The sequence below is a fragment of the Pagrus major genome, chromosome 6 (assembly GCF_040436345.1).
Source record: "Pagrus major chromosome 6, Pma_NU_1.0".
Taxonomy (NCBI): Eukaryota; Metazoa; Chordata; class Actinopteri; order Spariformes; family Sparidae; genus Pagrus; species Pagrus major.
The window spans coordinates 934572-961055 of NC_133220.1; positions in this window are offsets into that span (position 1 = coordinate 934572).

Below are 26484 nucleotides of genomic sequence, written 5' to 3' on the forward strand. Positions count from 1 at the left end.
GACATTAAGCTGGAGCTCTTCTGCTTTTCAACTTCACTTACAGACATTTAGCCTGAGCTCTTGAACCACCGCTGAAAATGAGCAGTGAGTGAATAAAATGCTCTCATTTCTGGATCACCCACATGGCTCCAACACACAGGTCAGGGAGCTGTGTTTCTGTGGCCAGAGGAGACGCCAGGAGCACAGAGACGGCTGAAGAGTTCCTACAGAGATTTTGTTTGGCTGTTGGGGAGCTATCAAAGTGGAGAGGGGGGGATGTCTTCTTGAAATCATGAGAGCTATTAGGAGCATTTCACACTGGGCTCGCCTGTGGAGGTTGAGTTTATCTCCAAAGGACAGTTTGACCGGATTGTGGCTGATGATTAATAACCTCCCTGTTTGTCCTCCTTCCTCTCTCTTTGTCTCAGCTCTCCAACAGACCCAGAAAAAAACATTGGTGTTTACCGCCCAACAATTTAGCCACGCTAGCGGTGAGGTTTAAGGGACGGCAGAGTCAGCCACTTCAGTCCACACTGAAGTATCTCAGAAACTATGTAATGGATTAAGTTGGCAAGACAACAACACAATTAAATGATGTGTATGTGTGCTGGCTGGCTTCTTTTTATGCAGTAACAATACATAAATGTTCTCAGGTTGTAACTAAGCAGCAAGTTTGTAGGAAAATATGGGATTTCAATTCGGGTCAAGTTTAGAAAAGTGTATTGTAACAAGCCCGTTTCAAGTATTTCAGTCAGTGCATGATTTACAACAGATCGTACCCAAAATGGGGGATTAAGAGACTCCCTATATTTAAACTGTCAAACACACACACACACAAACAACAGCTGTGGTTCTGTGAAGTTCTGTGGGTGAGAAACGGTGCGTTTCATATGGAAATAAAGAAACCCTGAAAACAGACACCAGCCTCGGGGAAGCAGAGACACGTTCCCCGCATGTGTCACCACTAATGTGTCTTCCTGAGCTCTCGCTGCTGCACAGATGCAGCCGCCAGAACAGCGACGCTACCCGAGTCATATTTGATCTTTTCTTAAAATACATCAGTGCATTATTTCATGTGAATATACAGTAAATGTGTTGTTGTTTTTGGTGACATCTGTTCTCCACACCCTCCTCCTCCGTCCTCCTCAGCCTGTTTTCATATATATAAGTATAAAGACGGCCTTCAGACGCAGACATGGAGCTGGATCAATAGGGACCAGGTGTCAGGGTTGTGCGGACCTTCGGCAAATGAAATCCTGCGGTGGTACTTTGTGTCTCCCACATGATTTGTGGTGAGGCAGCTGAGCCTTCTGATTAGCAGTAACAGTGTGTCATCAACTTTCGGTGTGACATTAACTTCTCCCCCCCAGACTGAAGGAAGATGGTGAGAAACAAACTGAGGGACAAAGACAGAAGCAGACAACATTTAGAAATAGGACAGAACACACAGGATTTAAACAGACTGTTATATTCACACTAAATCTGAAATAAGACCTGCAGTTAATGATGAGGATTTCCTAACAGTATAGAGTTAGCATCACTAGCTCCCTCGACAGAAAGCTGTTGGGATTTTTTGATTTTGGATTATTGCAGAAAATAATCTCTGTGACGAGCACAAGTTTATGATACTTACATGTTTTGTTCAGCAAGATATTCACTGATGAACTTTCATGATTTGTAAACGTGAGGCTACAAACAGACGACATCACGGTCACGTGACTTAAACGTCTCCACCACTGAGCGTCTTACTGCACAATTACTATCCAGGTTTTCTATAAACTGATCAATGTACGAGTTGTAAAGTCAGAGTCAGAACAGTGTGTAACTAGTGAGCAGATGAGTCTCCGTGTTCGCTGTGAGGACGTTTAATGTCCCCGACAACCTCTGTAGTCTCATTTAGACACTTGTTAGCAACCGCTAACCGTTTTTAACACATGAAGAGCTTCATAATTAAACTGTGGACATTTAATGATGAGTTTATGTTGGAGAACAAAACATCTTCAGCCTGTGGTAACCACACACCTTGTTTCACACATTTAACTGAAAACTGTTCAACAAACTCACAGACTGACACTTGTTAGCTTCTACCTTTTATAAGACACGTAAACTGTTTGAATTCACATTTGGGAAAATGAAATCTCTTCAGCTGTTAGTCTGGAACAGCGCACAGCGTCGCCTTCTTAGGCCAAGTATGACAAATTCAACGTGCTGGTGATGCTGAGCAGCACAGACTGAGTTTATTACTGTTAAAGGCTCAGAAAACCAGCAAATATTCACATCTGAGAAATGGAAAGATAATGTTTTTTCACTTTTTCTCTTGTTTTCCTTAAATTGGCAATAGACACGTTGTGTTTATTGCTCTAACTGATCATTATAGATGAATTAAGATTGCAGTATATTTGCGATAGAATAACATCATCTGTGTTTAGCCCGGTTCCTGTAATCCTCCCTTTCACTTTGCTTTCTGCTACCGGACACGAAATATCCAGGAAATGAAGGCAGCATATCTATCTGCTGTCTTCATTATAGACTCAGTGAATAAACTCATCCTGAGTCGTTGCTGCTCTGAGGAAAGTGGAAAGTGATCCAGTTGTCTTTACGACTGCAGCACCAACAATAAAACCACTCCTCTTTGTTTAACTGTCTTTTAAAAACAGTATTTAAAATGACTGAATGTGTTCCTGTTAGCACCCTGCGTCACCATGTGTCTGACTGGTGCCACGTAAACAAACTTACCTCGCCTTCAGGCTGTAGCGTCTGTCTGAGGTATCTGTTAACTCTTAACTGCTAACATGTGATCCTGGTGTCTGACCTGAACATCTTTTATAATAAAACGCACAAAGACAGCGATTTCAAAACAATTTCAACATTCTGAAAAATGTTAAAATCAATTATCTGGGCTGTGATATAGATCCTGACAAGCTGAGCAATGTTTCATTATCGATTCACTCTCTAATCTTATTTTCTGTCTCTACACCATCACACCCAACTCACTCCCAGTAAACAAGAAAACAGAAACCTGTGAGCTTCTCTCTTTAATGAATGGGTCTGCAGCCGAAGCCTCGCTGTGTGCTGAGACTGCACATAGTCAATTAATTCACTCCAACTGCACAGAGGGAGCGAGAACAAGTGAGAGACGGGCAGGAGGAAATCTGTGGAATAGAAAGGGAGGAGAGAGACAGTTTAACAGAGACCGATAGATTTAGGAGAAGGAGGACGAGGCTCTAGTGGAGATCTCTGAGGGCTTTGGGGCCATTGAAATTCCTCAGCAGTCATTACACGCTCCTGTGGCTGAAGCCCAGAGCCCCGACCCCCCTTTATCCAGAGCCCTGCGAGACAGACCATCAATCAGACTCCTCCTCTACCTCCTGTGTGTGTGTGTGTGTGTGTGTGTGTGTGCACCTCTCACTGGATGATGCTCTCTCTCACTAACACCGGCACTTTATCTGCCTATTTTCAGTTATTTTCTCATTGTCACTTGTTCCTCTGCCTCCTCCTCGATCCAGCTCCTGCTGCAGAGACTATTTTTGGTCCCGGGGATCCTCAGTGATGCCGAGAAGAATAACAGGAACAACTGGGCCAGTTTACATAACAGGGCAAACTGAGGGTGAATCCACGTCACGAGTCTGGCAGAAAAAAAAGCTGCCAGATTTTAGGATAATTCTCCCAAATTTAACTGGAAGATGATTTTAGGTGGAGCTCAGACTACAGGAGGTTCAGCATCTTCACAGATATTCTTCTCTCGACCCAGTCGCCAGAGTAAACCTTAGTACCTAAGTACGTTTCTGCAAAACCACAGATGTTTCTTTATGTTACAACTTCTCGTTTGTTTGATTAAATGTTTTATTCCTCTCTTGTCACAACGCTGAGCTTTATGTTCCTGTGAGGGTTAAAATACCTGTTTTGGTCGCCACGCTGACGGATGGAGACGGTCCTGCTCCCACCACAAATACAGCTGGAAGAGTCTGCAGCTCTCCTTAAAACACACCTGGTTTCACCCCATTAAACACGGCTGGAAACGTGTCCAGGTGTGTTGAAACATATCCAGTGTTGTGACTCGAACGCTGGTCCTCCATCTGACAGCCTTGTTGGCTTGTAGAAAGTAAATTCACCTCCTTATTTCTGTCACAGTGCAGCTCTGCTCTGATGACACATTGTACTAATATTTACTAGCTAACTGTCTCAACAGTCCTGTTGTCAGAAATCAGCCGACAAAAACAGATTGTGCACTGTCATCGTCATATTGGCTGTTTTACTCACCAGTCATGACTAATATGTTTGTGACTGAACACTTTTACACTGACGGCAGCGAGGACGAGCTTCTGCTCCTGGTTACAGTCCTTTTCTCTTCTGTCACGTGCACTTGCCTGGTCTTTGTGTGTGCAGGTTGTGAGAGTGGTGATGATGCGGCTGCACAATAATGTGATATCTGATCAATGTTGTTCATTTGCAGACAAAGTTAGAGGTCCCTGATGAGAGCGATGGAGGTAGAAAGACTGATAATCACAAAGAAGAAGAAAATTAATAAACTCTTGGAGCGCTGTCAGGACGCGCTCGGCAGTGAGACTGACAACAACAATGTGAAGCTGCTGATAAAAAACAGAACATCAGTCGTCTTCCAGAAAGCTGAGGGCGAATGCAGGAATCAAACCCTGTCCCTGAGGTAATTAATTCAGCAAAGTAACAGTAAATATGAAATCTTTTGAATATATTCATTTCCCCCCTCAGCTTTATTTTTTAAGACTAAAGGTTTTTTTGTTGTTGTCTCTTCAGCTCTGTTTTGCCCAGAAAGCAGAAAAGTCCCATAAAACTGACAAACCTTCTGTCTTTTTTTAACTTGCTACTATTTGAAGTTTGTCATCTTGAAGAAATGAATCTGCAGATCAAACCAGGATTCAAAGGCTGCTGGTCATACAGGACGACGAAGACGTGTAGGTTACTCTCTCTGTACATGGCTTTAGAAAGTCTGAATACAGGTCGACGAGAGAAATCAAACAATCTGCACATTAATGTTAATGAAGGGCCTCTTCATTATACTGTACCTTTCAGAAATAGATTGAAATCTAATTTATTTGAACAGTACTAACCCTAAATATGGATGCATTGTGTGATATACTGTCTGTGCTGTGAAGGTGAATGGTGTCAAAATGAAAAGACAAAAGATTTGTAGTGGATGGAAAAGAGACGGACGGCCCTTTTTTATTCGCTCAAGCTCAACAACCAGACGGCTGCAGACTGGGAGGACTTGTGTGCAGCGTTTGTGTGGGCGTCTCCCAGCACACCTGCTAATGCGTGCAGCAGTATGAAGTGTGAAAGGGCCGGATGAAGAGGAATATACAGTAGATCAGATCAGGTGCTTCATACAGTGAACTGTAACAACAGACACGTCTGCCTGCGTGAGCAGCGTGTGAGCCTCTTGTTTTACATCTCAGTGCCCATGTTGTTAATAGTTTGCCGTTCATTCATCATTTAGATAATCACGTAGGTGTTTTTAACTAGCGAGGTCAGCCTGTCAGCTTCCCAAAAAGCTCTGCGTGCTCACATAGCAGTAGAACCAGTCACCTCTCTCTGATCTGTGATTTAAATCCCATTTCCAGCAACGAGGCCGGAGCTTTACTTCTCACTTTCATGTCGGACAGCACCGAGTGTTAAAAAAGAGCCATAGTGACTTAACGTATACTGTAGAGTTGGTACTGTGAAAGTGGAGAACATGTCACACACACCAGGGAAATACATCAGGCTTAAATATACTGGATCTTCTCTTAATGCAGCAAATAAACAACAAGTCTCGGCTCCTTCAGTTCATTAACAAAAGCACTTCAAGGCCGTCTGTGAATGAGCATTAAAACAAACAGCTGTTTTCAGTGATGAGTGAAACAAACCTGCATTTTCATGAGCGTGAACATCCTGAGCTCTCTGCTCCGACTCACCGCTGCAAAGTTTCCAAGTGAAGTTGAAAAGTGTGAAATCAAGATTTTAATTGTCTTTGGCGTTTGTGATGTGACTGCACTTTTAAGTCTAAATTGGCCTTCTCTTCTCTAAAAAGTCAAAGTCAAGTCAACTTTAATGGCACGGCAGGTCTTCAGAGAGCTTTTCATTTTCCAACAGACAGACTGAGAGAGACGAGAAGAAAGACAGAGTCTTTGTCTTCTTCATTTCCAGCCTGTTGCATCACCGTCTCCCATGTGATCCTTTTTTCTAATGACTTCTCTACTTGAGAGGTCGGTCGGTAACAGGTGAGCGTGTTAACTCCTTTCGTCCTATTGTGCCAAGTCGCATTAGAGAAGATCGTTGATGTTTAAAGAGACCGTGAAACCAGTGGAGTGATTTCAACTGACGGATATTCAAATAAAAGTGTCCTCTCACAGTCTCACGAGAAGCTTTTAGGGATAACTATCAAATCATGCTGCGATAACATGATTATTATAACTCGTGGAGTCCATGCCAGCTCGAGCGCACGCTGTCACAAGATTACATTGTTAACTGTAGTCTAGTGGTCTCCTTCGGACCCTGCTGCACACACACAGTGATGAACTCTAGCTTTGTTGAAACTGCCTCCACTTCATTCAGAAAGTTTTCCTCCGACACAGATTGTGACTGAATGTTTTCAAAAACCACTCCTCTAAAATGAGCGCTGAGAGTTAACTCAAGTATAAAATAACGTTCCCTCCATTCTACCAATTTAAAACCCGTATCATGCTTCACATTAGGTTTAGAGTTTGTAGTGAAATTTGTAGTGCATTAGTAGCCTAATGCATCGGAATAACTTGGGAAGCATTTTATATGTGGCTGGGTTGTGAAGGACAAGTCGTCTAAATGCTGAGATAAAAGCTTGAACAGTGCTTTATGAGCCATGCTTTATGAATTAGCGTAAACCACTTAACTTCCTCCCAGACATGATTCTGCTAAATATTTAAGGCTGCCAAGTGACAGTTTGTCTTCTGATGGCTGCACATTAGCTGCTGCCCTCTCCTCCAAAAACATACAGGTGTTCCTGCACATTTAAGCACATTTACATCAAATTGTATACTCATAATTTGTTTTCCCTAATGTGCTGGTGTGACGCTCTGAATACAAATGTAAGCGGTTTGATAATGTGGTTGATTTTATTTTGCTGCAGAAGCAAAACTTATGTTAATCATGTGGATGATGGTGTCGAGTCGAGAGCGACCAAAAAAAGCTGCGACTGCGATGTTGTGTCGAAGGCTGAGACATGCGGCTCTTTATAACCAGCCCGCTGACGATCCGCCCACACAACTGTTTTCATTTATTACTTTCACTTATTTACTCGATGTCGTCTCAGATACCAACATGCATACGTACATCTTTACAGTACGCGTTGGCGTTATGATCAGAGGAGTCGATTAAGTCTGCTGGTCATCTGTTAAACTGTGCAGAACGGTGTGTTTATGTGCGAACACGCAGACAAACCAATTAACAAAGTGGCTCAGACTCTAATCTACATGTTGATATTAGTCAACATTACTTTCATGACGCCTCATTTGCTGCCCCGCCAAAAATGTACATATGGGAATTTGATGAACAAAACGCAAAGCAGCATTTGATGTGTGTAGTCATTAGATGCCAGCACTCGAATAAACAAAATCTGTGGTAAATGTCACCACATTTACATATTAATTAGGGTGAATATATCTACTGTGAGCAGCACAGCACTGGAGACAGAAGAGCAGGGCGGATTTCTTGAATGATGGCTGACGGATTCAAACAATGAGGTAGATATGCAGGTGTCTCGCCTCCTCTGCCTCCCTGTTTTCTGCTTCCTATCCTCTTTTCAGTACTGTGCCTTTGTTAAACCGTCGTCTGACCTGTGACCTTTCTCCTGTTCAGACATTTTTCATTTCTTCTCTCTCCCTCTGTGTGAGCGATGCCCTCCTCGCCTCTCCCTCCGGCTGTTTGGTTCCATTTTCGGATCTTGATTTTAGTCCTCCGGGTGACTCGGCCTCACTTCTAATGTCACATAGCCGCTGGTGTCTCTCTCTCCCTCTGTGTGCATGAGGGGCGTCACCATGAGTCGGATATCGATCCAAATGACGTCACGATCTCGACCTTCGAAAACAAAGGTTGAATCGAGGGATTTAGCCACGGCACCAGTGTCGCGTCCAGCAGGCGTGCCAAGAGAAAAAAAACCACACAGCATGTTGTAGCGCAGCGAGTTAACGTTACCTCCTCCAACCTGAAGCTGCAGCCAATGAAAAGACACCATGATAACTGCTGATATAAGAGACACAGCAAACAAGAGTCACTAGATGGCAGATATCCTTATTGTTACATTTATATTGTTAATAAATTGTTTAAATTTGGCAATAAGGAGATTATATCACTGATGACACCATGAAGACCATCTTTTGAAATAAGATTTAAAAAATTAAATGAGTTATAAAACCAACGATCCTGGACAAGATTAAAAATGGGACAGTCATCTGTGCTACAAGAAAAAAACAAAAACACTGTGACACCTATAGCGTGAATGGTGTCCTTGTCTCTGGTCCTCTGTGTGAATGGTGTCCTTGTCTCTGTCCCTCTGTGTGAATGGTGTCCTTGTCTCTGTCCCTCTGTGTGAATGGTGTCCTTGTCTCTGTCCCTCTGTGTGAATGGTGTCCTTGTCTCTGTCCGTCTGTGTGAATGGTGTCCTTGTCTCTGTCCCTCTGTGTGAACGGTGTCCTTGTCTCTGTCCCTCTGTGTGAATGGTGTCCTTGACTCAAGGCTCTGGGCACAGTGAGTGTTGTGAAGCCCTTTGAGCCCTTTTGAATTTGTTATTTACAATTCTGGGAATAAATCAATAAAATTGACTTGACATCAATTAACAGACAAACCTCCTCTGGTTCACAGCAGGACAGGAGGACAGACAGATGTGCGGAAACAAAAGTCCCTCACGTCCCTCTTCAGTCAAACAAACAGGTCATCATGATTCCTACAGGCCTCTTAATGAGATCAATGTAATCACCCGGTCCACTCACCACCAGCCTTTTTACACAGTCCATCTACGCACACTGTTGCCTGGCAACCCTTTGATTGGCCATTAAGTATTACATCAGCCCACAACAACAGAATGAGGGACATCTCATTAAAACCACACAATGGTCTTATTTGTCCCATTGATGAAAGCGCAGCGCAACCTGTCGGCAATTACCGCTGCTCCTCACGTACGAGGCTGAACTCCAGGAGCTCAGCGGTTTAGACATCCTCTTGATCAGAGGAAATGTGAAGCTGAAAAGAAGGCAGCGTGATATTGTTTTGTTGAGCGCTGCCTTGTACCCTGCTTTTTTTGGGAGGCAATTGAGGACAACTCAGATTCTGTGCCTGAAGATGAAGCATAATGTGAGATCTCATTTTAACAGCTGCGGATGGCTGTCGCTTTCTCTCTGCCTCTCTTAGTTTCTCTTTTATATCTCGCGCTCCCCTCTCACACACACAGAAGCACATTTTGTCATGTAATAAGGCTGCGACAGGCCGGTAGAAAGCCTCTCAGGCTAATGTTTAGACATTTATGTTCACATTATTTAAAGGAGTTTCTCTCAACCTGAAACAACACGTGGATTTTACGCCTTGAAAGAATTAGCCTCACTGAAGCAGGCAGTAATGGCTCTCTGATGTGGGTTTGCCTCCTCAGACAATTCAAACTTGCAAATGACTTGTAATAACTTGAAAAACTTTGTCTGCACAAAATGCAGTCTACTTAATAAGTCAGGAATTCAGAATCACAAAACAGCTTGACACATGCTCCTCTTCTCCACATGAGGGAATACATTTCTGTTGCAAGGAGCAAAACAACTGCTGACTGAGCTCTCAGCCAATGAGGAGAGCAGAAGAGGAAAAGTTTTCTTGGTCCTGTAGAGCTGAATTAATGGAGCGTGGCACGTTCCCTGACAGAGTTAGGACCGCGTCTCCCACCGGGGCCGTGCACGCTACAAATGTATGCACACATGGCACGGAGAGGCTCTGCTGACAAACATACAAACCAAATGGTGTTTGTTATGCATCTGGCATCTGGCAGCCCAGCAGACAGCAAACTGTGTTAGTCTGCAATATGCATACCCTCAAATTCCTACATCAGCTCCCTCCTACTTTCTTCTGTGTTTCACACCATAAGATCTCCAGGATGTCAATGCATTTTAATTTGTCTAATACTTGACTTTATGAACAAATACCTGCAAAATTGATGATATTACTAAGAGCCTCAGATGTGCTCTGTGTTTGATTAGCAGCAGCCTGCAATAAAGGACTTATTTGTGAACATAACAGTGACATATGAATCATCACCTGTAAGTTGATTTGTTTAACAGTTGCTTATTTTCCACATCCAGAGCAGCTTCATCGTTTGGAGTCATGTTTGTGTCCAATATTTTCTCTCTTTTACCTCTGTTTTTGGTCTCCACCACCAAATATCTGTCTGTTTATCTGCTAAATGCTAAACAACAAAAAAAAAAAATCAGTTTTAGCAGCAGAAAACAGATGAAGTGCAGCTCATTTACATCCATAGTTTTACTAAATATCCTGCTACTCTTCCACAGACATGAAAACAGAAGCAATCAACAAATGACTAAATTTGGATTATTTTTGAAATGTAAACTTGAATAAGTTCTCTGTTATAAAGAACTAACTCCTAACTGCCATGAGGAGTTAATCTGGAGCCTTAAATTTATATATATATATATATATATATATATATATATATATATATATATATATATATATATATATATATATGTGTATATACTGGAGATAGAATTATTTGCAGCTTTTCAATAATTTATAATTTGTAATAATTTAGTACTAATCCATAGTTTCAACCTAAGGTAATGGGTTTCATTGAAGCAAATCTTTTGTATTCTGTTAGAAAAACTAAACTGTAAACTGCTCTACAGACTGATTCAACAGTTTTCTGTCTCTCTGCTGAAGGTGAAACTCAGCAGCTTCTCAGAGTGGGAGGGAAGGAAAAAAAAAAACGAACTAAGCCCGAGTAAAGACCAAACATGTTCCACAAAATGGAGGGCAGAGGATGTCAAGCTGGTTAGTGATGCTGCATTCTCACTGCAAATACCAGAGTGGAGTCTGCAAAAACAAGTGAAACACCCACACAGAGTTTAGACTGCAGTCTGAACACACTGACAGATGATGCTGCCAGTTGTTTGCACAGGTTAATGAAAGAGATCCTAATTTAATCACGATTCTTTTTAGAATAAGTTCTGTTATTTACTCTGTTTAAATTTCTGCTTCGAAGTAAAAATCTTGTGTTTTGTTGCTGTGGTCAGATCACAGCAGATGGATGACCTGTAACCTCGGAGGATTTTGTAGCTCGCGGTTGCAGAAAGTTGCTTCTTTTGCACATTTTAAGTTGCAGACTCGACCAGAGGAGATGCAAAGGAAGCTCAATAGGCCAGAAAAAGACAAAAGAAAGGGGGGATAACATGCCTAACAAGCAGTTTTGTGTCCAGTTTTTAGCCCTCATTATGGGTCAGAACTGATACAATAATGGTAAAGCATCGTCGTCAAATTTAAAGGCGCTGCTTAGACAAAAAAGAGTTTATGTTGTGTGTGAGGAAGAAAGAAACACTGCAGGAAGGAGCTATTGTAACTCTGTGTATTATACAACACAACAGTGCCTGTTGAGAAGCCTTGTGACCGTGAGGCTGCTCAGCACAACCTCATACTATTTATTTAATAAAATCCAGTCCGGTTCATGTCAGGGACGCAGCAGAGAACGTTTTCTTTGAGTAACAAATGAAATCACAAAGCAGTCCAACTGTGTAGGAACATGCATCTTCGTCTCTCTGGATTTAAGAGCCGCTTTTGATTGAAGATTTCATCAGATCGTCTGAAGAGCGTTGGGATCGGTTCAGTTTTTAATGTTTTTTGACAAAGTGTCTGGTTGTGCTTCTCTGACCTGTGGAGCTCCACAGGGATCAGTTCTGGGGTCTGTTTTATTTCACATAATGGGGAATACTTGCTGGATGTCTGCAGCTGTTTTGAAACACCTTTTAAATAATACAACAAAGCCTGCTCTGTTAGTTTCTAACACAAAGTTTGTTCTCAGAAACCTCGGGGTAACTATTGATTCCAGCTGAACCTAATGTAATCTTTCAAACAGCTCAAACAAATCATTCGTTGTTCTGTCTCCTCACATCTTAACCATCGTAACACTAAGATGTTAGTGACTAAGACAGTAAGATGTTAAAAAAAGACTTCACATATCACCCAGGAGAGCTTGGTTACAGTGGCTTCTTGTCAAAATCATTTCATTTAAGGCTCCAGATTATCTCCAGTCAAAGTTCTCGAACGTTTACGGTTCTGTCTCCAGGATTATGAATCAGTCTCCCTTTGAGGGTCAGATCAGAAACTGTTTACTGTTTTAAATATGATCTCATGGTAGGTGAGGAGTTAGTTCTTTATAACAGAGGACTTATTCAAGTTTACATTTAAAAAATAATCCAAATTTAGTCATTTGGTGATTCATTCTGTTTTCATGTCCGTTGAAGAGTAGCAGGATATTTACTAAAACTACGGATGTAAATGAGCTGCACTTCATCTGTTTTGTACCAAATTGTGCAAAAGAATTTTTTTTCTGCTGCTAAACCAGATTTTTTTTTGTTGTTTAGCATTTAGCAGATAAACAGACAGATATTTGGTGGTGGAGACCAAAAACAGAGGTAAAAGACAGAAAATATTGGACACATACACGACTCTAAACGATGACGCTGCTCTGGATGTGGAAAATAAGCAACTTACAGGTGACGATTCATATGTCACTGTTATGTTCACAGCTTGTTTCCTCCGGTGGCATATAGACAAATAAGTCCTTTACTGCAGGCTGCTGCAGTCTCTTAGTAAATAAGAACTGATCTGACTGTTTATCATCTGATTAAACGCTGCAGATGCTGAGTAAATAACTCTCTTTATATTCTCAAATGAAAACCTATAAAGAAATAATGTGCCGACTCTCTTATTTAGCACATCCAGAGTCCTTTCATCAGTGACGGCTGCTCGGAGGCTTTAGCACTTGAGGATACATTTTAGAGACTCTAATCAGACCATTGATCCCTAACCTCTCTCCTCTTTTCCCTCGTGTCACTGGTGGTAATGGGTATTGAAAAAGACATTGATGGGGTCTGAATTAAAGTAGATGTCTCAGGAAAGTGGAATTTCTAACTTCCGTCTCAGCTCGGTTCTGTGATGTGTGACTCGACCCGCAGGGATTCCTCCACTTTCTCTTCCACTCCTCCTGCAGTGTGGCTGCCTCCCTCAGGCTCTCCTCTAAAAAGGCCGACACTCAATGACCAGAGTCCACGAACTGTGAAAGCATTAGGTGGTTCAGCCTCAGCTTGGTGTGTGTGTGTGTGTGTGTGTGTGTCTGTCTGTCTGGTCTGATTGTGTGTTTGGATTTGAGTGAATGTCAATGTGTGTCTGTCTGCAGAGATGTGTGGAGCTGAAATCAAATTATATTTCAACGTTGATGTTGTTCCTTTGGTTTATTTGGGAGATAATAAAACCAGAAGATCTACAACTGCTGACTGCAGTTCAGCCTCCCAGTGAGTTTCAGGACCGGAGCCTGGAGGACTGAGATCAGCAGCTGTGTTGCAGCTGTGATTGGCCGACTGTAGGTGGTTGATGGTGAAGACAACAATAAGGAAGCTGAACACAGAAGACAGAATGACTTGGTTGTTTTTTTTTTCTCTTTTCAGTAACTCACATCTCACTACAGACGCCTCCACCGCTCTCCTTCACAGTGAATGAAGCATAGAGGGAGTGGTCTCCCACTCAGCGATCACACAAGGTGAAGTAGAAGTTAATAAATGTAAATCCAGTAAAAGAAGTACACAAGTAGCCCACCAGTACCTTTTATCACAAAGTCCAGTAAAACAGTGACTTAGGGGAATATTCACAGTCTGGTCTGCTCCAGTACGATGAGTCTGCCACGTGTTGTGACGACGCCAACAGTTGAAATATGAAATCAAAACTCTGTAATCCATTTCACGTTTGTTTGCAGCCGTTTCCCAAGAAACTATTTCTATAAGTGCAGAGAATAATGTGTGTCTAACTCGATGCTACACCGGAGACATCTGATCTCTTCTGTTGTCTTTCTGACACTCCAGGGACGTCGCTGCAAATCCTCCTGTCACAGTACAGATTTTTTTTGTTGCATAAAATGAATGTGAAATAGTTTTCAGATCATCTTGTTCAGGTAGACTCGAGTTTCTTGGTTGGCTCTTGGTTTAGAGAGAAAAGTCATGTTAATATTAACGTTTTGAGGGAAACCACAGACGGAACAAAATCTGATTTCTTGTCATGATTTTATGAGACATGTTAGCAGCGTTGATCAAACAGTGTTCATCAGTCTGTTCGTCAGCTCGCTACTTTGTTCCAGAGTTAATCATATCTCAGATGGATTGTCGTGAAATGTGGTTCAGACATTTATGGTCTCCACTGACGTTGGTGACCCTCCGACACTAAGAGCAACGCAAACTATTGGATGGATTGACATTAAATCTAAGTACAACTTTCATGCTTAAAATAACTTCATCAGGTCAAAATTGCAATAAGAAGCTTCATTATTGTTAAAGATCTTTAACACGTGCAGTTCATAAACACCACAAAGATCCTAAACACTCCGATCAGAGAACCAATCATAATCTTTGTTTGCAATATTTCTGGATAGAAAACTCCTTCGTTACACAGCTTTAATACAATTAAATACAATTTTACATTTTTTAATTGTCATTATGTTTTTTCAAAGCATCTCTTTCATCTAAAATTTCACAACAACACTTTTACTAACTAACAAGAATTATCTAGCTAGCATGTTTTTTCCTAACATTATGTTCAGCGTTCGTCTGGTGTTAATGTGTTGTTGTGATTGTTTTTTAAAAGAAATGACCAGCAGCAGAGCTGATACAGCTGACTGTGAGCTGTAGTTTCCCTGGGCTAGACAGCAACCCCTAGTGACCTCGATAGGAGGAGCAGCAGACCAGGAAAGAGGCAGAAGAGGTCGATGTGTTTACTGGGAAAACTACAGCTCATAAACCACAAGATACACAGACATAACCGGAGCTACGCTATGAGTTAGCATGAGTCGAGCGCAGAGAAGGCAACCAACAAAGGTGACCGATCGGGTCATGCAAGAAACACAAGTGGGATTCACAACAACGCGGGAAGATTTGGTTTATCAATCACAGATTGTCAGCGTCTCTGCAGAAACGTCAGGCAGGTCGCACCACTGTGTTATAAAACATGTGTGTGTGTGTGTGTGTGAGTTACAGAAATCAACAAGTGTCCTGATTTCACTTCCCATCATCTGCAATGCAAATCAACCTGGAGGTGACTGTTGTTCCCACATCAGTGATTGGATCTGATGAACCCCAACATTTACTTTCACCACGTGTCCCAAAGAGATCGAGATAGAAAGGATGGGTGGACCATCTTTGTCACTTCAGTGTGTGTGTGTGTGTGTGTGTGTGTGTGTGTGTGTGTGGACAGCTGCCATCACACCGGGGGTAGGAGGGAGGTTTGAGGTTTGGTGAAGTGCATGGCCAATTTCAGTGCAGATCATTCACACAGCGATCACGTCTGCAGCTGGAAGGCCAGTTGGCTGCTCGCAGGGCTTCATTCACTCTCTTCTCTCTCTGAACGTCTTTCAGCTCCTTTCAGCTTTCATCTGTTCTCTTTCACACGTCTTTCTTTCTGTCTCAACACATTTCCTCTGTGGTCTCTGTCCAACTCTGTCACTGTGTCTGTCTCTTCACACATCAGCCTCACTGACACACATTCGGCTCTCATTTGCTCGTCTTTGGTATTTCTCTCGCGTTCGCACTAAAACTTGCAGCTATTCTTCCTTTTCTTTCTTCCTTTTGCATCTTGCTGACATACTTACAGAGTAAAGACATGTTGATGACAATGATACAAATCTGTCTGTCCTTTGCCATCATTGTCTGACTTCTCACCGCTGATCAAAATCCATATCTGTGTCATTATTTTGTCAGTCACACAGTGAGCTGTTTCTCTGCCACATTATTCCTTTGTGCTGTCAATAATTCTGTACAAGAGGGTGTGATTAGCTTCTGCATTTAGGCAGAAAACAGTGATTATAGTTATTTTCCAGGATTCTGTGAACAGAAATAAATACAGTCATTTATTCACAATGAAGATGAACTGACTGGAGCTCCTCGTCTTTGCAGGGCTCAGTTTAATTTATTTTGAGGAGATAAACCATCGAGTTATGTGAAACTTTAATGCTGCTCGCAGTTTCTGCATGTTCACAGTGAGGTGTGGTTTTGTGCAGCTTTTGATTTTTCACTGAGGCCGGCCACACCTGAGTCTGAGAGGGACGGATGGAGGAGGAAGGGACTGGTGTGTTTGGCTTTTTCATTTGCGTACATCAGGTTTTGTGCTGCATTCATCACAGAAGATGAATCAGAGTTGGATGTGAAATTAAAACAAGCTGCCATCACTGCTGTGGCATCTCACTTCCCCCTCACAGACCTATAGAGCTGCTGACGGATGAAATAGCTATTGTTCTAAAGTTTTTACTTTTGAACGACACGTCTTGTTATTCAGCGGCTCCGTAGTGAACGTGATTACACCATCATGCTGTGCAGCATCGATTCATCAAGGAAACACATTGAGAGACATCTTTCTCTGAGCCAACGGTTGAAGCCAAGCTGCTTCTGTTGTTCATGTTCATTGTATCATATTTTCTCTGAAAAATGTTCGTAATGATGTCATGACCTTTCTGTTCGCTCTCTGAACTTCTTCAGACACATCTACATGGTCAGTAAATGAAATACAGGATTACACCTGTTTTCACTGATAATGTTATAATACATGTCTGTAACTTGCTTAGGACATTTCTGTTCTGTCTGAGTTCACAGTGAAAACACCAAGTTTTGACTGGCATTCTGGTAAATGAATCCATTCTCAGACAAAGCAAATGTAAAATTGGATTTAAAATGAGCCGGATGGAAACTTAGTCTCCTGAATCAAATGTTGTCTGACACTTGATGCTGACTGATGGGATAAGGGAGGAAAAACAGAATAAATAGAAGAGAGTCGGGGGTCTTTGAGGGTTAACACTGAAATATACTAAAGGAATTCACTTTTTTATCACCTTTGCCAAGAAGTATGTCAACTACATCATACACGTTACACATTGAAAATATGGTCATCAAATCCCTCAAACAGAGACGTCATTATCGAAACAGTTTCTGAGTGGCATGCTGACAAAGAACCAAACCGTCTGCCTGACTGCCTCCTCGCCTTTAACAGCCGATGACGAGCCTCTGATCTCTGTTAGCTGGCTGCTCAAATATTTTTCTGTTTTTACTAAATAATGCACGTCTTCTGATTACAATAGAAGATATGTTTCTAATCATATGCTCACAAGAAGTCGTTGTCTGCGAGTTACATCGTAGTTTCACGTCCACGCTGTGGAGGTCGGACAGAAGCGGCGTGTTACTAATCTTTCCTCTGAAAACCTTTGTCATAACCCGTTTCATGCTAGTTTCCTGAAACTGAATAACTTCCACATTCACACAGGCTGTGTTCATCTGTGTGAGGAGGTGAGTAAACAACACACAGACCTGTCAGTGTAAATGTGTGTAGTTCTTCCACACCAGCAGCGTCGCTTCAGAGGACAACACGTGACACAACAGCCAAAGTCTTCTAACACAAGAGTCCAAGACACGAGAGAAAAGTTTGTTTAGACAATTCAATACGTCAGATCAGCCTCCAGCCACAGATCGTACCTCACCAGACGTTCACCGCACAGTCCAGATGTGTATAGTTTTATCTGTTCTTCTGGATAAACCTGACCTGTGCTGAGAGCAGCAGAGAAGCTAACATTCAGTTTTGCTGTTTTTTCATCTGCTTTTTTTCTTCAGACAAAAAAATTCTCTTTGAAAGCAGACAAGCGTCTACAGGCCGACCGTTCATCTACGGGCCGACCGTTCGTCTGCGGGCCGACCGTTCGTCTGCGGGCCGAGTGTTCGTCTACGGGCCGACCGTTCGTCTGTATGAAACACTAATGCTGGATATCAAACTCTAACCCTTCTGGAACGTGTTAATCTTTACTTCAATGGAAAATTTAGGTAAAAGTCCAAATTATTTTAGTAATTATTGTTCTTACTTAGAGATGAATAGTAGCGCTGTAAGTACGGACGTGTCTGTGGATGTTTGTTGAGGGTCAACCTGTTTCATTTCATGTCTTCATGAGCTCTGACGTGTAGATCAATCAATCAATCAATCAATCAAACTTTATTTGTAGAGCGCTTTTCATACATGGTAATGTAGCGCAAAGTGCTTTACAGAAATTAAAAACAGCAGCAGCAACAATTAAAACAACAGCCCCCCCTCCACCACACACACACATGCACGCACACACACACACACATACACACACATACACACACATACACAGCCACACCAGCTACTTAAAACCCAACAGGAAAAATAAAAAAGTGAGTAATAAGATGAGCTCAATATATTTGAGGAGATGTGTTGCAACGTTGAAATGAACATCAGAGCTACATTAACTCATGTATTCACATGTTAATTCAATAAATTCCATTTTTCACTCATAAACTGGTAAATTGAAACTGATCAGGATTTTAAATGCCTTCACTCCCCGTTCATGTCCTGCTGAGTCAAACAGGAATATTTTAATTGTTTTTAATGAAATCGCTGTAATTTCTGGTGCTTTTGATATCTGATGCAACTAAACTAACAGAACGTGGCTCTCAGAACGATCCCTGATGGGGAGATGTCTGCTCATAGAAACTGAACTAAAGTAAGAAATCTTATGAAGTCTGTCTGTCGCAGATCTTCTCATTCCATCTACTTCACATTTAACAGGTTTGTTGTTGAGGACCAACAGAAGTGTTGTGATGAATTTGGTGCGATTTGAACACGTTCAACATCAGTTCATGCTGAATGAACAGCGAACATCGCTGCGTTCTGTCGTCATGGCTCGGCAGGCTGAAGCTGAGCTCACACACGATCCACCTCACGTGATCTCATGGGTCAGCAGACGTTAACGACATTCAGAGAGATGAGTGGTGCTTTCTGTAGCAACGTGTTGCAGTGAGAAACAAACAAAAACAAGCGCAGAAGGTTGAACCTGTCTGGATGGACGTGGAGAGGCTGCTCATACAGTAGTCTTCTATGCTACAGCGAGAGCTGGACGTGAGATTTCCAGCTAACGTGAGCGTCGCCATTGCCTGGCAGCACCGTCAGCTGCTCGGGAATGTCTCTCTCATTGGTTGTGGTTGTAATCATCCATATTTTAAATCATAAATAACATAATAAACATGTTTAATGTTAGCAGGGCGGCCCCGATGAGCCTGTCAACCATTCAGGAGGCTTAAGACTGGATCGTTAAAGCCCTCACGTTACCAGATCATCCGTGCCCGACAGCATGTTTTGAACGTGCACTGCACGAGTATTAAAAAATAATCACCCGCAGGATAACTGACTCGTCAATTTAGTGTTTATGGAAAGTTCTCTGCCTTTGATTCTGTCTTCTGTGGAGAAAAATTACAAAGAAAAGCAAAACCCAAAACGACACGTTCACATAATGCTGATGGGAGGAAATGGTGACGTCAGTGTAGAGTGACAAAGTCCAGGAGAACGAGTGTTAACAGCCTCCTGTTCACTCATTTTTCATGTTTTTCAAACTGAAATTCTTTTTGGAAAACAAAAATAATATATTTATTGTTTATACACAGCAAGTAAATAAAAAATAAAATAAAAAATATTTGGTTACTTAGTTTATTAACATGCTTTATGGCCATTTCCCTTATTTGTCACATTGATAATTGTGCAATCTTTGATGAAAAAACTAGTTTATTGAGCAGTTATCATTATTATTATCAATCTACTTGGAGCAGGTCTGAGCAGGTGAGACAGTGTTAAACACAAAGCTAAACACAAAGGAGGCAACAAAACACACAATGTTGTCTGCTGCACCGCCGTCATTAACAAACCCAACAGCTCCTCCCACCGCCCGTCCGTCCGTCCGTCCCTCACTGTGTCCACATCATCACTACACTCTATTTGTTGTGTTTGTTTTATTTATCCTGCTGCCTCGTTGTTTACCCTGCCGGCGATGTCCTTGGACGTCCATACGTCTCAGAAACAGATAATACCTGCCAAAATCTAATTTGACCGCCCCCCCCCCTCTACCTTGTCAGATCTTGTAGGCAGATCCTTTTGGGTCCGCAGATAATAAATATCTGATGTGTGCCGCTGCAGAAGAGACGGATTATAGAGACGGAGGGAAAAGGGAGGACAAGTCCTGAGAAAAGCAAACGGAGTGAGAGGAGGAAGAAGGGAGACGTTATATAAAGTGTGTAATAAGGCGGCAGCGGAGGTCTCACAGGAAACACACAACAGTGTGTGTTTGTGTGTGTGTGTTTGTGTGTGTGTGTTTGTGTGGTTTTTGAGTATGTGTTTATATTTCTGGACATTAATTATTAACTTAGTTCAATTTGAGTGTGCAGGAGTCAGTGTTTGTAACTAACCAGTGTGTGTGTCTGCAAAAATGTTTACCTCTGTGTGTGTGTGTGTGTGTGTGTGACTGACCAGGGTAAACATTACGCATTATTATAAATGGAGCTGTTTGTGTGCATTTTTTGTGTGTTTCATGTGTTCACACAAACAGTATTGCATGTGATGCATGCCTCTAAACTGTCAATTACTCTGTGTGTGTGTGTGTGTGTGTGTGTGTGTGTGTGTGTGCGCTTTAGGATTTGCCTTCTGAATAATGCAGGGGTGTGTTGGCCAAACATATTAGGTATTCAATCATGTGCTGCAATATGCCTTCTTTCCATAATCACACTCACGTAAGATCCTCAGTCTGCTGTTATTGTGTTGATGCCTCGGGTCAGTCTGTCCGTCTTCACGCCACACAGACAGCCTGTCGTCTCCACAGTCAGGAAACAAGCCGATCAGCCGTCTCTCATCTGGATCTTTCTGTCTGTTGCCACATCACCTGTTGTCCCTTTTCTTTACTACAGGCACAAAGCAGTTGCTCCCAGGTAGCTGATGTCTCTGTAGCTAGCTAGCTTGCTAACGTTAGATTGTTATTGCTGATTTCTGGTGACAGTCCCACATCTTGACATATTTCAATATTACATCCCTCTTTTGATGACATATAATGTAACTAAAGTCGAGCAGTGAAGTTGCGTCACTCGGTACCGCTCCTCTAATATCAGAGCAGACTGGCAGAGTCGGAGCACAGGTTGCTAACGTTAGCGTATAAAGCACTGCTTGTGTCCAGGTAATGATGCAGTGTTGTTTTTATTTGATTGATAGCGTGAAGATGTTATTGTGATAGATAACACTGAGGCACCACCACAAATCATCACAGGTGAAGACAGCAGATTAGAAACGTCCGGTCACGTCTTGTTAACGCAAACGCAATCGACGATGACTGATGACATATGAGGGTCCTGAAGGGTTTCAACCACGACTCCTAACATGTCTCCATCTGTCTGAGGGGAACTTGAAAACAGGGGATAGGGGTTGAAATTGGAAACAGGATTGAGACTTAATTTTTATCCCTCTATCCAGCTGAAGGGGGAGTCAGTTTGTTACCTTTGCCAAAGAGGTTGTGTCGTCGCCTTGTCCATCTGTTGGTTGGTTGGTTTGTCAGCAGGACGGAGGATCGGTCTCAACCCAGAATGGACCTCATTAGCTTCTGGTGCAGATCTGGGTAAAGGGACTGATTCAGGGATTTTCTCAACATCATCATGGTTGGTATCCAATAGTTTTTGAGATATCTTGGTCTGGATCAAAGTGGAGGACAGACGGATCAACACTGGCATCCACAGAGCCATTTCACACAGCTAAAGATCTAAGTGACCAATAAACAAATCCCTCATCAACCACAAGAAAACACTAACTTTCCATCTATCCTTTAAATCTTAGAGCCTATTGGAAAACACCTCCGCCTGGACGGCTCAGTACAGGACAGAAAACTCAACTACAACACTGAAATATTTATGCAGTAAATGAACTCAGTACTGGAGAGTCTTTCCTTCAGGAGGACGATGAATGTGGACACAGTGACCTTCATTCCTCTTCCAGCATCTTCCTCCTTAAACGTCTTTGCGGGGCTCTGATCTACAAGCTCCTGAATTATTAATTGAGAAGATTCATATATCTTTTTTTGGGTTAAGTAATTGGTCTCCTGCTCAAACATACAGATTTGGTTCATGCGTTCTCTCTCTCTCCTCTTCACAGTCTCTTCACCGTTTCCAAATATTTAAATTTTTCCTGCGTTCCTGCCGTGTAGCTGATGTTTCCGGACGTCATCCTCCCACTGACGTCATGCTTCAAACAGAATTCGGGATGATTTGCGTATTCTTCCTCCATTTCATGTCGAGGCTGCTGCATCGAGACACACGCAAGCAAAAAGAAGTTCTGTGAGGGAGTTTCACAGCCACAGGAACCGTGAAGAGATGTGGTTTCTATTTCTGTTGCTCTTTAAAGAGTGCTGTCTGTTGGGGAGGGTTCGGTGTTTTGCTTCTTTTTGAGCGACTGTAGTTTTTCTTTCAACCTGGTTCTGAGGCTCCGTATTCCTTTTTCAAATGTCAAAACATTTCTACATTAAAAAGTGACAAAGCAGAGACCTTTTCCTGGCCTGTGTGCTGTGTTGACCTGAAAAACAGCCAAAGACCTGAATCTGACCCTGAACATAACCTCAGTGAACCAGAAGGTCCATACAGAAAGCATGTCAGCAAACTCAATCACAACATTTTTGAACATAACTAAGAGCAACCATCGCTGGCTGAGCTCTTCCTCAAGTCCACGACCATCTCCACTGTCTTTAAACGTTAAGCTTGACTGAACGGGTCACAAGATGGTCAACCTCACGCCGGTGAGGGTGGTGTCGTCCATGAACTTCAGGAGCTTTACAGACTGATGACTGACGGTGCAGCTGTTAATGGAAGGATGCAGCCATGAGGGGATCCGGTGTTAATGTTTCCCCAGCTTCACCTGCCGCCATGATGCACCCACAGGTAGAGACACTGTTAGAAGAGCTCGTCCTGCAGGTGAGCTGAGATGAGATCAATGAAGGCAGAGCCGAAGTCCACAAACAGGATCATGGCATTTCTTCCTGAGGAGTCCAGGTGGTGGAGGATGAAATGGAGGGCCATGTTGACAGCATCGTCTACAGACCTGTTTGCTCTGGCGTCCTTGTTTTCTTTGGGAATATGGTTGATGGCGGAGGACTTGAAGCAGACTGGTACGTGGCATGTTTCCAGAGAATTGTTAAAGACATGCTGGGTCCCCATTTTTTCCCTGTTATCTGGCATACATTGCACCGGACCATGAAGGTGGTCCACAGGGTGGTGGCTCCATTTTGTTGCCCATTAATTCAGCTCGGGCGAGCTCCCCTCCCATGTCCTGCTCCAGAAGGGGTCACGGTTTCCCTATTCCCGTCAAAGTGCTCCATCCCTTTCTGTGGCCGATTCACATGAGGTGAAGTCTGGCTCCTCCCCTCAGACCAATCTGCCTTAGGAAACCCTGCTGGGAGTCCCTGACAACTCACTGGAGGGATTACATTTTCATGCGGCCTGGGAATGTCTCAGGAACCCAGAGGAGGAGCTGGAAAGCTTTGCTGGTGAGGGTAACATCTGGAATACCGTGCTTAACCTGCTGCCACCTCAACCCGACCCTGGATAAGTGAAAGAAATGGATGCACGGACGGGTTAAAGAAATCTGGAACACCTGAGAAAGCTGATCTGCACAGTGCTTCAGACAGAGTCAGGTCAGATTCTTCCTCTCCGGGTTTGAGAGAGTTGTTGTTGTAGTTGGAGAGGAGGAGTTCTCAGGTGGGCAGCTGTGGAAAGGCCCAGGCCCCTGCTGAGGTGGGGGAGGTGGAGCTGGCATTTAATAACCGGTCTGTATCCGAGGAGGTCACGGCTCATTTTCCCTCTGATAAAGTCTCAAAGGAAGGAGTCTGGGTTTAGTCCACACACACTACAGTGGCCGTCAACAACATACTGTACGTGTGCTGTGCCTCCTGCACGTTTGCACGCAGTTAATGATGCAAGAAAGTGTCAGTTGAATCCAGTGGAGTTGTTCGCCTGACGTTCACAAGCTCGACTGTGGACTTCAAACGAAACACTCCCTCACACACGAGGCAGCCAGTCATGACTCCATCTTGAAAGCTTGTTGATCATCGGCCATAATAAGGGGAATTTGTTGCCAAATATCGTCTAGATGTTGGCGTCTGACCTTTCCACGCTGGAGCTGTGATTATCCATCCTGTCCTTCACTAGTTTCTTTTCTTTGTGGAACCAAACTAAAGTCCCTTAAATACCAAAACATTTCCTGCTGGCACTCTGTCAATTTGTCATTGTAACTAGCTCTAATATTGCCGTGATAAACACTGTAAACCCACTAAGTACTTTCAGAATGTGACAGCGTGGAACAAGGTTCAAATTACTCATTTTCCTCAGTCTCCTTTTCTTTCCACGGACCTGTTTTGTGTGTATTAGTCACACGTCAGGCTTGAACATTAATCTCTAGGAGGAGATTCTTTTCTTAACATCCTCGTGTTGACATGGTCCTTCGCTCATCCAGAATAATGCACGAGTTTAGATTTTCCACTTGAAACTCACCCCAATTTAGTTAAAGCGGTAAAGTAGCTTTTAGCAAAAGGATTTTCATTTTGTTTGGATTTGCATTCATTCTGAGAGGAAAGATTAGTGAAGCTGACATGCAGCTATGAAACACAGAGATGACACATGAGTGAAACTGGCAAATTAACAAAAACCTCCATCTCTTCCTCTGCTGTGTGAGGACTTTCCATCAGTGATTCAGCTGCAGCTCCACCAGAAGAACTGAATCCTCTCAGACTTTGTTTCTCAGCCTCTCTCTGATGAAGCTCGCTCTGAAACAGTAATGATACAAATACAACCAGCAGCTTATAAATCAAAGCTGACCTGAGACACGATGACCAAAGTTTATCAAACTGCAGACCGATTCTGCAGTCGTGTGTTTGTTTATCAATCAATACATGATTTGAAAAAATAGTTCCAGCTGATAATAATAATAATATTGTTGAGGGCTCCTCAGACATCCTCAGTTTGGATGTGAATGTGGGGCTGAACCTGACCTGAATGTGTCAGTGTGATGACGGATCACTGCGCTTACGGTTTTTATCTGGTGCACTTTAACGATCAACAGCCGCAAAATAGAGAGAGAGACAGAGAGACAGACAGAGAGAGAGAGAGAGAGAGAGACAGAGAGGGACAGAGAGAGAGACAGAGAGAGACAGAGAGAGAGACAGAGAGACAGACAGAGAGAGAGACAGAGAGAGAGAGACAGAGAGGGACAGAGAGAGAGACAGAGAGAGACAGAGAGAGACAGAGAGAGAGACAGAGAGACAGAGAGAGAGACAGAGAGAGAGACAGAGAGAGAGACAGAGAGACAGACAGAGAGAGAGAGACAGAGAGAGAGAGAGAGACAGAGAGAGCTAAAAAGGAGCAGCACGAACAGCACCAACTTAAAGAAATTGAAGAGTCCATTGACTCAAATAATTTTTGGAAAAAATGGCATTCATTCAACAAATCACACAAGGAAGAATTGGCTATTCAAAACGGGGAAATATGGAAAAACCACTTTAAAAACCTATACAGTGCAATCACTCTGGATTCGGCCCAAAATAATCTGCTCAACAAACTAGAAACCCTTGAATCAATCGTTAAAGACAACCAAAATCCTTTAGATTATGAAATTAGTGAAGGGGAGCTGCTGGCTAAGATCCAGGCCCTGCAGTCACGGAAGGCAAGTGGCCCTGATGGCATCTTAAATGAAATGCTTCAGTTTAGCAGCCATAAAATCAAGACTGCCATATTGAAACTATTCAATCTGACTTTGAACATTGGACATTTTCCTGACACCTGGAGCCGAGGGATCATCACTCCAATCTTTAAAAGCGGAAACAAATACGAGCCAGACAACTACAGAGGCATATGTGTCAGCAGCAACCTGGGGAAGTTATTCTGCAGCATCTTAAACAGCCGTCTGCAAAACTTCCTCAGTGAGCACAATGTCCTGAGCAAGAGTCAGATTGGTTTTACACCACAACACAGAACCAGCGACCACATCTACACCCTCCACACCCTCGTCCAGAAACACGTCCACCAGAACAAAAACACAATCTTCTCTTGTTTTGTAGATTTCAAGAAAGCATTCGACTCAATTTGGCATCATGGTCTGTTCCTAAAATTATTAGAAAAAGGTATTGGAGGAAAAACCTACGATATCATCAAAACAATGTACATAAATAATAAATGCGCTGTAAAAATTGGAATCATGGAAACAGACTTCTTCCCCCAAAGTAGAGGAGTGAAGCAGGGCTGCAGTCTGAGCCCCACCCTGTTTAACATCTACATAGATGAACTGGCCAAATCCCTGGAAGAGTCCGATATCCCTGGTCTCACCCTCTCTGACATAGAAGTCAAATGCTTATTATTTGCAGAT